This window comes from Hevea brasiliensis, unplaced genomic scaffold (genome assembly GCF_030052815.1).
Source record: "Hevea brasiliensis isolate MT/VB/25A 57/8 unplaced genomic scaffold, ASM3005281v1 Scaf268, whole genome shotgun sequence".
Lineage (NCBI taxonomy): Eukaryota > Viridiplantae > Streptophyta > Magnoliopsida > Malpighiales > Euphorbiaceae > Hevea > Hevea brasiliensis.
Window position 1 is genome coordinate 19,595 of NW_026614771.1, and position 14,036 is coordinate 33,630.

The window sequence follows — 14,036 nt, forward strand, 5'->3', positions numbered from 1 at the left end:
AATCTGGTAATTTCAAGGTAAATGGACAAAGGTTGAGGCATTATTTAGCTGGTGAGCCAATTGAGAAAATAGCAACTTGCTATCTTTCTCATTCTCCATGAAATTTTGAGTAAGTATGGTCAAGCTAAAGACCTAAACTTAGCATTTTTGTGCATAACTCCCAATTTTTCTTTCATTTGTTTTAAGATTTTTTTTTATATACTCCTTATTCAGAGTTTAACATTGTTCTAATTTCCTTGTGCAGATGGGATATAATGCATTGCAAGCAAATGAGCATAAAAAAAAAATAATAATAATAATAATAATAATAATAATAATAATAATAATTTTCGGAGGATTGAAACATCTTGAAAAGTGCTAGAGTAATTGTGAAAAGTTGAAAAGGTCACCAAAATATCCCAAAGGTAATTTTGGGTGTGACATGAAATAGGGACACATACAAAATAAAAAATATATTATAAAAGTAGTCCCTTTATTGTGTTAGCACTTAAGATTCATTGTGAATTTCTTTCCTCTTGATAAAAAAAAAAAAAAAAAAAAAAATGGATGCACTTTGAGTTTCATGGTTAATATTATTCTCATATTTTGTTTACCTTATTCCCTTTCTTTGTTAACCACAATCTTACCCTATTAGACCCCATTACAACCCTTAAAAAGACCTAATGATTCTTTGAAAAATGCTTGTTACATTAGTAGAGTTAGATCTTTTATGCTTGCATATGGGTTTGGCAATATAATCTTCCATACATTACTCACCATCCATTTGAGACATATTGGCTATCTATTTCATTTAGGTTTGTTTTGGCACAATTGACTCTTGTAGCTGGTTGGTATTTGTTGCTTGGGTTGATTGGTTAATTCTTAGCTATTCTGTAATAGTTGAGAGTGCTTGCTTCATTCTTTGTGCTTTTGCTGGTGGGAATTTGGAATGTTGGTGGCTAGAGGTAAGTTGGTAGTTTGGATTAGTGAATTTTGTGTTTTCAAAGACTGATTCTATTCCCTTCCAAATGAGTTTCAATGAAATTTTGCTTGAGGACAAGCAAGAGTTTGAGTATGGGGGAATTTGATGCATGCATTTTAGATCATCATTTAGGAGTAATTTTTGCACATAATTTACCCTTGTTCATAGCCATTATTATAGATATTAGTATATATTTAGTCAATTTTACAATTTTCACGTTTCTTAGTTTAATTTTTGAATTTATTTGCTTTGTAGGATAAATCTGGAGAAATTTGATGAATTTTGATCAGAATAGCCATTTGGAGGAGATTAAAGTCGAAATGCAAAAATTTTGAAGTTGAGTTAAAAATGGCCGAGAGCGACACAACTGCAAAGACAACCAAATTAGCTTATGTCGAAGGTTGTGTCGATCGTCAGATATTCACACCGAGAACGACACAACCCGCGACACAACCGACTCGGCTTATGTCGTTTTTACTGGAAAATTATTGACGTGGCATTTCCGTACTCCAGCTTTTTACCTCACCTTTTCTGGATCCTTCCCCCTTTTTACCCATTCTAGAACAGTCCCTTAGCCTATATAAAGACCCATTTTATCACTTTCTTTCCATATAGAGATATAGAGAGCAAGGGAGTCATTTTCGGATAAAAAGTTAGAAAGAGAGAAAGAGGAGCATTTTCTGCATTTTCTGCATCTTCTTCCAGCAGCAGCAAGGATCACGTTTCTGCACTTTTCTGCAGAGATCCTGCTGCAAATCACTGGGTTTTACCCTTTAAGCTTACATTTCCATTATTTCTTCATTTCTTCATTTGGGTTTATTTTTAAACAATGATTTGTGAGTAGTTGATTGAGATTCTAGAGATGGGTTTGTAAATATTGATTTGTTTTGTGGTTTTGAACTGATTTAGCCATTTAAATGAAGATTGTTATATTTTGATTTATTGCTTGTGTGCTTATTTCCTTGCTTGATGAATGGGCCCTCATTAAGTTAAGTTTTAATCCTTAATAGATGGACTGAAAAGTGAATATTGGGGATAGATAATCTTGCAATAAACTTTATTTTCTTGGTGTTAGAAATAAGCTAAGAAGATTAAGGGGAACTTTCCAAAAATCAATTAGAGCATTAATTGGGTTTTTGTTAGGTTTGAAATACCGTGAAAACAGGGTTTGATTTAATGAAAACCAACTTTGAGATGCTTGAAAAAGGTTTCAAAAATTTAAGAATTGATTTCCCTCAAAATTGCAATTCTCATGTGTTTGGCTAAATTAGGGAAAAATCACATGCAAACAATATTGAAAATCCAATCTCTAGAATCAATTTATTTTTCATTGAAGTTAGATATAAATTCTCCAAATCTCATAAATTGCAATTTCAATTTAAATCCAATATCTAGAATTACTTTATTTTTTATTATTTTTTTTTTTTAGATTTAATTCTTCTTAAATTCATAAATAGAAATTTCAAATTAATTTTTGGTAATCTAGTTTAATTAATTTTAGTTAATTGATTGATCTAGTTTTAATTCTTCAAATACCAATTTTAATTCCAAATTTCATTTTACATCTTTAATTTTTGTCTTAATTTTAATTTTTAGATTTTATTTTTAATATCTTTTAATTTTTTGTCATTTTAATTAGCTTATACTTTTATTTCCAATTTAAGCACAATTCCCTGTGGGATCGATATCAATTTTTAAAACTATACTACTGTGACCCGTGCACTTGCGGACACACCGTATCATTAATTATATATATATATATATATATATAATCCCTTTCCACAAAGATTTCACAAAGCCAAGCTTGATAGGCAATTTGGGAAGTTTTTAGAGGTTTTGAAGAAACTTTACATAAATGTGCCTTTTGTTGATGCTCTTTCACAAATGCCCTCTTATGCAAAATTCTTGAAAGAAATTCTCTCAAACAAGAGGAAACTTGAAGATGATGAAACTGTAGCTTTGACAGAAGAATGTAGTGCTATCCTCCAAAGGAAACTTCCTCCAAAGCTTAAGGATCCAGGGAGTTTTTCAATTCCATGCCACATTGGAGAGTCTTGTTCTACAAAAGCCTTATGTGATTTAGGGGCTAGTGTTAGCCTTATGCCCCTTTCCATTTATGAGAAGCTCAACATGGGAGATCTTAAACCAACCCACATTTCTCTTCAGTTAGCTGACAGGTCAATTAAGTATCCTGAAGGGATTTTGGAGAATGTGCCTCTGAAGGTTGGGAAGTTCTATATATCTGTTGACTTTGTTATCTTGGACATGGAGGAAGATTTTAATATTCCAATTATCTTGTGAATTCCTTTCCTGGCTACTGCAGGAGCTTTGATTGATGTGTAAGTAGAATAGGTGACTCTTAGTTTTGGTGTAGAGCAATTGGTTTTCAATTTTATTAACAGTTTGAAAAAGCATCATTGTGAAGCTGATACTTGCTTGAGAGTTGATATCATTGATTAGCTGGTTGAAGAACACTTGTAAAGAAATATCCGTAAGATCCACTTGAAAATTGTTTGGTTCATGGAGGAGGCATAGACTATGACAACCCTCTTGTAGCTGCATATGCTCAACACTTAGAGGAAGTCCACCATTCACTTCGCTCCAGTTTTTCAACTCACACAAAAGGAAAAAGTTGAATTTAAGCAACCATCATTCAAGGAAGAAGATGCACCTAAGGTAGAACTTAAGCAACTTCCTTCTCAGCTCAGATATGAATTTCTTGGCACTAATAACACTTATCCAGTAATTGTAAATGCAAACTTGAGTATCTTAGAGGCTGATAAGTTGTTAAGAGTGTTGAGACAATTTAGAAAAGTCTTGGGATACACCATAGATGACATTACAAGAATAAGCCCACACTTTTGCATGCATAGAATCATTTTGGAAGAAAATTGTAAGCCATCTATTGAACATCAGAGGAGGTTGAACCCAAATATGAAAGAAGTTGTTAAAAAGGAAATTTTGAAGTTGTTTGATGCAGGGATCATTTACCCTATCTCAGATAGTACTTGGGTGAGCCCAGTACATGTTGTCCCAAAAAAGGGTGGAATGACAGTGGTCAAAAATGAAAATAATGAATTAATTCCCACGAGCATGCTGACTAGTTGGCGAATGTGCATAGACAGAAAATTAAATGTTGCCACTAGAAAAGATCATTTTCCACTTCCCTTTATTGATCAGATGTTGGAAAGACTAGCTAGGCATTCTTACTTTTGCTATTTAGATGGATATTCAGGTTTTTTTCAAATCCCTATCCATCCAAATGATCAAGAGAAAACCACTTTTACTTGTCCATATGGAACCTTTGCTTATAGGAGGATGCCATTTGGGTTATGTAATGCACCAGCCACTTTTCAAAGGTGCATGATGGCAATCTTCTCAGATTTCATTGAAGACATAATGGAGGTTTTTATGGACGATTTTTCTGTTTATGGATCTTCATTTGATATATGCTTGGCTAACCTTTCTAAAGTTTTGCAACATGTGCGAATCGACCTTGTGTTAAATCGGGAAAAGTGTCATTTCATGGTTCAGAAGGGATAATGCTTGGACATTTGGTGTCTAACAGAGGAATAGAGGTTGATAAAGCCAAAGTCAGTGATAGAGAAGATGGCTCCTCCTACCAATGTCAAGGGAATTCGAAGTTTCCTAGGACATGCCGGGTTCTACAGACGCTTTATCAAGGATTTTTCCAAAATAGCTAAACCTTTGTCTAATTTGTTAAGTAATGACACACCATTTGTATTTGACCAAGAGTGTTTGGATGCCTTTGCGAGGTTGAAGTAAGCTCTTATCATTGCACCAATCATGCAACCACCTGATTGGAGCCTACCTTTTGAAATTATGTGTGATGCTAGCAACTATGCAATTGGGGCTGTTCTTGGTCAAAGAAAGGACAAAAAGGCTTATGCTATTTATTATGCTAGTAGAACACTGGATGAGGCTCAAACAAATTATGCAACAACTGAAAAGGAATTTTTAGCAATTGTCTTTGCATTTGAAAAATTCAGACCTTACATTATTGACTCAAAGGTGATTATATTTTCAGATCATGCAGCCATCAGGTATTTGCTTCGTAAAAAGGAGGCTAAGCCTAGGCTCATTAGGTGGATTCTGATGTTACAAGAGTTTGATTTGGAGATTAGAGATAAGAAGGGAGCTGAAAATGTAGTTGCTGATAATCTTAGTAGGTTGAAATTGGATGGTGAAGAATTGGATGAAATCCCTATTGATGAATTTTTCTTGGATGAACAACTTTTCTCTCTTGTTGCTAAACTACCTTGGTATGCAGACTTTGTGAATTATCTATCTTGTGGAGTTTTACCTCTAGGTATGACATGGCAACAAAAGAAAAAGTTTTTGCATGAGGTGAAGTTTTATAGATGGGATGACCCTTTACTCTTTAGGAGATGCTGTGATGGTTTAATAAGGAGATGTATTCCTGAAGAGGAGATACAGAGTATTATGCATCATTGCCATGCTTCTGATTATGGAGGACATTTTGGAATCTCTAAAACAGCTAGTAAAATTTTGCAAGCTGGTTTCTTTTGGCCAAATCTTTTTAAGGATGTGAGGAAATTTGTGTTGGATTGTGATAAATGTCAAAGGAGTGGAAATTTGTCAAAAAGAGATCAAATGCCCCTAAATAATATTCTTGAAGTGGAATTATTTGATGTTTGGGGAATAGATTTTATGGGGCCATTCCCTCCTTCATATGGTAATAGATACATCTTAGTTGGAGTTGACTATGTGTCAAAGTGGGTGGAAGCTATTGCAACTCCAACTAATGATGCTAGAGTGGTAGTGAAATTCTTGAAGAAATTTGTCTTGAGCAGATTTGGAGCTCCTAGGGCTATAATTAGTGATGGGGGTTCCCATTTTTGTAATAAGCAATTTGAGAGCCTAATGAGGAAGTATGGTGTAGTGCACAAGATAGCTACACCATACCACCCTCAAACTTCAGGACAAGTTGAAATTTCTAACAGAGAGCTCAAGCATATTTTGGAGAAAACAGTGAACAATTCTCGGAAAGATTGGTCTATCAAACTAGATGATGCTTTATGGGCATATAGGACTGCCTACAAAACCCCTATAGGAACTACTCCCTTTAGGTTGGTGTATGGTAAGTCTTGTCATTTACCTGTGGAGCTAGAACATAGAGCATATTGGGCCATTCAAACCTTGAATTTTGATCTTAAGCAAGCTGGTGAGAAAAGGTTGTTACAACTTAATGAGCTTGAGGAATTGAGGATGGATGCTTATGAAAGTGCCCGTATTTACAAAGAAAGAACTAAAGTTTGGCATGATAAACATCTGAGGAAAAAGGAATTCAAAGAAGGTGATTTAGTTTTGTTGTTCTTAATTTTTGCTTCATTTTTCACATTTTGAGTATAGGAACATCTCATCCCATTTCATTTTCATATATTGTAAATATTTTACATATACATCCATACATACATATACATAACACATTTACACACACATTATACATCACTTAGAAATTGTACAAATTGCATACAAATAGACTCCCTCCATTTAGTTAATGCATTACTCATTTTAGGAATCATGCATCATGCATTAAAATCTTTTGCCAAATCCCTTGAGTATTGAAAAGTTGCCTATGAGAGTGATTTGACTTACCTTTAGTTGGGTTTGTGGATTGAAAGTTCCTAAGAGGTGCAAAGTTTTGAAGTGTTATCCCTTGCCTATATCTTCTTAGCCAAAAAGCCACCCAACTAGTCATTTGGAGATGGAAGTGTTTAGAGGGAGTTATTGGATATAAGGTAGTCAAATGATGTCTCACCAATCCTAGAACAAATTTTCTAAACCTTTCAAGGCGAAATACCAGCTTATACTTGAAAAGAGAAATGATTAGGCATTCTTTGATTTAAACCTTCTCATTTTGAACCTTTGGCCCTTTTTCCTAATTAAAATTTACCCTTGCAAACCCCTTTGAGCCTTTTTATCCCTAATTTTTCTTGAAATCCTTATTACCACCTAGCCAATGAACCAAACACTCCAACCCTTTTCATGAGAATAATTATTCATAATATTAGGTACATAAAAAAAATAAAAAAAAAAGAAAAAGAAAAAAATATACAATAAAAGGGAGAAGAAATGCTTGTCATCTTGTAAAAGTGCTAGTATATGTACTTTTCATTATTGTCATTCAAATTGAAAGAAATCCACCCAAAGTATTAAAAGAAATGAGTTTGGGGGTGGCATTTTTAGGGACAATCATCAAAAGGAAATGCAAAATGCAAGTTTAAAGAATCAAAATGTCCCTCCATTTTTATGTGTTTTGTAAATTATGCTAGCACTTGACAATCCTCATTGTATATTTCTCTCTCCCATATATATAAAAAAAAGAGAAAAAGAAAAAATATAATAAAACAAGAAGTGTACCTTATGTTTCAAAATTGAAAATATTCTCATGCTTTGAAGCCTTTTTATCCCTTTTTCTTCTTAGCCTCATTTTGAACCCCATGGCCCCATTACACCCCTAAAAAGACCTTTGATCTCTTGATAGTACTTGCTACATTAGTGGAGATGGGAATAGGGAATTTGCCTATGGGATTGGAAAATTATTCATTCATTCATTCAATTCCATCATTCCATATAGAGACACTTTGGTTATTGATGATCCTAGAATTCCTTTTGAGCATGACTCTCTCTTTTGATTGGTTGGTTTGGGGATTTCGATTGATAATTGACTTGATGGCTAAGCGGTGAAAGCTTGGATAAGCATTAAATTCTTTGCATTTTGAAGGATGGGTATATGGATTGTTGGTATGGCTGAAGGGGTGTTAAGTTACTTCAATTGGTAATTTTCATAGCTCTTTGGACAAGGCACCCCTAAAAATTTTGCATTACATTTTAAAGTTTGCTTGAGGACAAGCAAAAGCTTGAGTTTGGGGGTATTTGATGCATGCATTTTGCATAATCATTTAGGTTTAATTTCATAACCATTTTATTTGATTATTAGTCATTTTTAGCTAATTTCATTAGTTAATTAGTTAGTTTTTCATAATTGTCGATTTTGGATTAATTTGTAATTTTTACTTTGTTTTGTAGGAAAAATGGTGTTTTTGAAGGACTGAAGAGAAATTTTGCCACTGAGGAGTGACTTCTACAGCCAAAGATGTCAAAAACAAGTTTTCAAGCTGAAATATGCATTGACCAAACTGTGCATAACTTGCCGTATAAGCTATATAGATCTGCATAAGGAAAAAGATCACTGTTCCAGAACCAACCGAAATGTGCATAAGGAGACTGCATAGCTTATGCACATTCTCGCCTCCCTTATGCACCTTCACGGAATTGTGCATAACCTATGCACCAAGTCATGCAGTTTCGCATAAGTGACTCGTAATCAGTTAAAATCGCATAAGGGATCGCATAACTTATGCATCCACTTATGCAAATCCATAAAGAGTTCATTAATGAGTCGGTGAGATTCCCTCAAATAATTACTCCTAGAACATACCATTTTAGGGCTCCATGTCAGAAAAATGCTATAAATAGTCTCATTTTCCCATTTTAGAGGGAGGAGAAAAGGGAGTAGAAAAGGAAAGGAGGGGCTGAGCAGAATTTGAAGAGTCACTTTCACCTTCCACACCATTTTCAACCAAGATTTGCAGATTTCTTTCTTCCCTTACATTTTTCTACATTTCTAGTGTTTAATTTCTTATTCCTTAGCTTAGATTAAAGCTTTATTTCCATCTAAACTCAATATATCTTGTAAGCATTATGGATAGTGTAACGCCCTCACCAAAGGTAGTCCGCACATTTCTGCTCGACGACTAATATCCTGCTCTGACAAATGTAATGTTTGGAACTACACTTAAACTATAGTGAAGAGGCATAAATTGATGGAATAAATGTTAAGAAAATTTAATAAATATAGGAAATAATTTTGGGACCAAATTTAAGGTTTATTTAGGTAAAAATGACATTAAAGATGTTAAAAAAAAATTTAGAGAAAATAAAATAAAATTTAGAGAATTTATTAATTGGTATAAAATAATAAAAATAACCCAATGAGCACCATGAAGGGTATTTTGGTTATTTCACCCATAGAGGTGAATTTTGACATAAATGTCAAATTAAAATTAGGAAATAAAATAATTAACATAAATTAAAATTGCAAGTTTATGAATTTGAATTAGGAAAAAGAAGAAGAGAAAAGAAAAGGGAAAGAAAAGAAAATAAAGAGCTTATGACAAATTTGGAATTTAAAGTACAAATATATATATATATATATATATATATATATATATATATATATGAGATAAGAGACAAAATCCCACCAACCCCAAGCTTCCATCTTCTTCTTCCCTCTTTTCTCTCTCTCCCTCTCTTGGAAACCGTCCACCATGGGAGCTCTCTCCCTCCATTTTTGTTCTTCTTAAAGCTTGATTTTCCAAGCTTTCTCCTCCCCAAAACCCATAGACCCCTTCACAAAAAAATTTAGCCCACACCATAAGGAAGCTTTAGATATCCATAAGAAGAAGAAAGATTAAAGTTTGAAGTGGGTCACAAGAGGTTAGTGCACTAATCCCTCTTCTTCTCTTTATTAAACATGAAAAGCATGTTTAGCTAAGCATAAATACCATTAAAACAAAAAGAACCCTTGAATTTTTGGCAGCCATGGAACTTGAAGTTTATTGCTTTTAAGTGATGAAAAATGATTCCATGAGAATGTGTAATTAGTTGAAATGTTTGGGTGTTTGATTGTGTAGTGTTTGTGTAAATTTGAAACTTTGAAAACTAGGGTTTGTGTAAATGTTGAGGACTTTGTGTAAAATGTTGAAATTGATCTATTGGGATGAGATTGTTGCTTATAGAAGTGTATTACATGCAAATTGAAGTAAGGAAGTTGGAGGAGATTGAGTTTTGGAAGTGCCAATTTTCTGCAGGTTGTGTTTGTTGAGGGCAGTGTACATTTTAGGCCATAAATAAAATTGTGTGACTCCAATTGGTATGAGGCCAATTGGAGGTGAAACTAGACCCAAAATAGCCTATTTTCCATGAAGAAACCATGCCCAAATTCTGTCCAAAACTTGACCTAAATACTGCCCAAATTCGGATTTCCTTGCAACCCAACCCAGAAAATGACCAAATGAACAGTACGTGTTCATTTGGTCATAACTCTCTCTATACTAGTCCAAATAACCTAAAATTTTAACCATGGAAAGTTTAGACATAGGGCTACACTTTTCATGAAGACCACTTAACCCAGTTTTGCCTTTAACAAATTCAAATTGTTAGCACAAGTTGGGTCACTGAAACTGCCAACCCAGAAAATGACCAAATGAACAGTACGTGTTCATTTGGTCATAACTCTCTCTATACTGGTCCAAATAACCTAAAATTTTAACCATGGAAAGTTTAGACATAGGGCTACACTTTTCATGAAGACCACTTAACCCAGTTTTGCCTTTAACAAATTCAAATTGTTAGCAAAAGTTGGGTCACTGAAACTGCCAACCCAGAAAATGACCAAATGAACAGTACGTGTTTATTTGGTCATAACTCTCTCTATACTGGTCCAAATGACCTAAAATTTTAACCATGGAAAGTTTAGACATAGGGCTACACTTTTCATGAAGACCACTTAATCCAGTTTTGCCTTTAACAAATTCAAATTGTTAGCACAATTTGGGTCACTGAAACTGCCAACCCAGAAAATGACCAAAATACTGTTCCTTTGGTATGCTTGACCAGTTTTGGAAAAAAATGCCATAACTTGGTCTCCAAAGCTGCAAATTGAGTGAAACTAGTGCCAAAAGTTTTATAAGACATAGCACAACAATTTTTATGTTTTGACCAAGCTCTAGAAACCATTGCATCCTAGGGAAAATATTAGCCAAAGTTAGGAATTGAAATCTAGAAAATGTTAAGTTGAACCCAGAATGCCATTTGATACCTGTGTGTTCATTTGGCCATAACTCCCACTAGGAAATTCCATTTGAGATTTGCCAATATGATGTAGAAACATGATACTTAGGGATACAATATTGATTTAGACACCTTTGCCAAATTCTAAGTGTAAAGACCCTAAAAAGATGGTCAAACATACTGCCCTGAAGTTGATTTTTGCCCTTATAGGACTGAGAGTCCAGGTTAATACATTGACCATAACTCACTATACCAAGCTTGAAAAATTATGAAATTGTACTTGGGAGTCCCTAAGACATAGAGGAACATATCTTGTGAAGGAACCTAAGTCTAAAAATGACCATAAAATGATCAAATGACTGGTCAAAGTTTATTGACTAGAAATTGTAAATTCTGGACAGCTTAGAGGCAAAGGGACCAGTTATGGTATTTTGACCATAACTTGAGTTCTATAACTCCAAATTCAGTTATTCAAAAACTGAAATTCAAGTTTAAACATAGAGGAATAATTGTTATGAAGTAAGTGTGACTAAATAGACATCCTAACCTAGTCAAATTCCTAGATAAAGATAACACATCAACATGAACCTAAAGGAAAGTTCATGGGAAAAATGCTATTTATGATAATTAAAATTCTCATAAGGATAATTAAATATTAAAAATGATATGAATATGTAAATTAGGACTAATGTCCCATTAATATGAAATTAATGGTACCAATGAACAGTACTAGAAAATAGTAACAGTGAATAGTGCTAAAATAATTAAAAATGTTTAATTGCCCATAGTATACCTAGACTTATTTATTTAGTTTGGATAAATTGGTATACCAATTAGGGACCACAGATAGCAATACTGCTTATAGAGCAAATCATGAACTGACAATATATGTCTGGTATGATTGTTCTACAGGCTATATGCCTACTTACTGGCCATTGTGCCTACTTTATTTCTGGCTTTACAAGCCTGACAGCGGGTCTCGTGCCCGACAGCTGGCCTCGTGCCTGACAGATGTATACAGGGTAGACATATGGCTGTCTAACCCGTATACTCCCTTGTATCCAGCTTTTATAATTTGTTATAGGTTTCTTGGGCATTGATAATAATAAATTAATATTGAATATACAATAAGTAAACAGGAAAGACCCCAATAATTTTAATTGAATCCAAAGTGTAATAAAAAATGTAAAAGACCCAGAATTTATGATTTGTAAATATTATTTCAATTGTTTAATTATTATTATTATAAATTATGCACCACTAAGCGTTATGCTTAGCGCGTTGGTTTTCCATCGCGTAGATACTGAAGATCAGCAGCCGCCATAGTAGTATTCAGACAGAGTTTCGACTAGATCTGCCACCGATTAGCGTCACCTCACCAGTCTTTTGTATTTTGGTAGGGCCCATGTGTAGACTAGTATTTTGGTTCATTATGTCTAGTCATGATGTAATTACTAGTTTATGATGTATTTATTTTGGACTTGAAATGAAAACTTATAATTTATTATCTATGAACTTCCATATGAATGCAAAAGATGATACTTCATTTTAAGATCTCATAAATAGTTGTGAATGATATGATAAAAGAGAATATGATATGGAAATATGTGAGATGACTATGAATATGTTAACAGGTGATAGTGGAACCCGCCAGATGCTAATAAAACAGAGGAGGATCTGTTCGGGTCTCCACAAAAATAAGATATAAAAAAAAAAAATTTCTACACTTAAATTACCTGATTTAAAGGACATTAAAATTTACAATAGACATGAAAAGACAAGATAGGGTGCTCAAGACCATTGTGGCACTTCTTGCTCGGCTATACAATAGACGAGTAAGGGGCGTCACATATTATCTCTAAACTTTAATTTATATTATCAAATCACCTTAATATTAATTTACGTTATAATAAAATCCTTTTAACTTATTATTTTCGATTTCCTAAATATCTCACTACCATGACATAAGTTAAAAGAAAAAAGAATGTTAATTACTATTTTATCCTCTCCATCTTCAACCATCTCCCCATCTCCCTGTCTCTCTGACCGATTCCCTCTATCAATATCAATTACAGAATCTTATCTTCCAAATGAAAAAAATAAAATAAAATAAAATATCTAGAGAACCTTTTTGCTGATGAGAAGGAAAAACTGCAACAAATCCACTTAAAGACCTAAAATAAACATAAATTCATTCTTCAATATGTTTATTTATTATCAATTTTAAATCAGAAAATATTAATATTATATAGAAATGTATAACGATATATACACATAAAAAATATAATTTCTTATTTATGGATACAATTTTAGTAATAAAGAAACATATTTAATAAATATTAACGAGTGCAATATTGTACTTGTTAGAAAAGTCATTTAAATAATTATATTATTATATAATTAAAAAAAATTATAAATTAAACTTTTATCAAACAATAATCAATATTTATTTTTTTTTTTTATGAATCATATATTTTGTTAATTTTAAATAGATGGAAAAAATTAACAAGAAAGGCACATATATCACCCAAGTTAGCATATTCAATCTGTACTTAATTTAGCACTTAAAATATTAAGTAAAAAAAAAAACAATATAAAGACTTAAAAATACAAAATAAGACGAAAAAATTGAAAGCTTTATTTTTTTTTAATTTCCCATTATCCTTTTTTATTTTCTTTGTATATATATGATTTTTAGTGTATTTTAAATAAATATTAACTGTGTAATATTTAATTATTATTATTTTGTTCATTTTAAAAATATTTTTAACTTGAATTATTATTATTATTTTTTTTTTATTATTAACATTATTATTTTTAAGTTAATTTTTTAAAAAACATTGAGGGGACCAAGTGTCTCTTGTATATAAACTCTTAATTCTAATTAAAATAAAATAATTGATAATGTATGCAATTAAAAAAAATTGGGGGAGGCGCCCAACCATGGCAGTGCGTCGGCCCCGTGAAAGTAGGTTGGGGATAATAATATTGTTACATGAAAATTATATTTAAATTTGAACATTTTGTGTATGGTGAGGGAACATATTCTTGGGCCGTCGCAATTGAAATTTGTTTGTGTGGTCATTTCTTTAATTTTTTTTCTTCTTTCAGGATTTGGCAGATTTCTTCTTTTTAATTATTTTCATTCATTAGCTAATTAATAACATTAATGAGC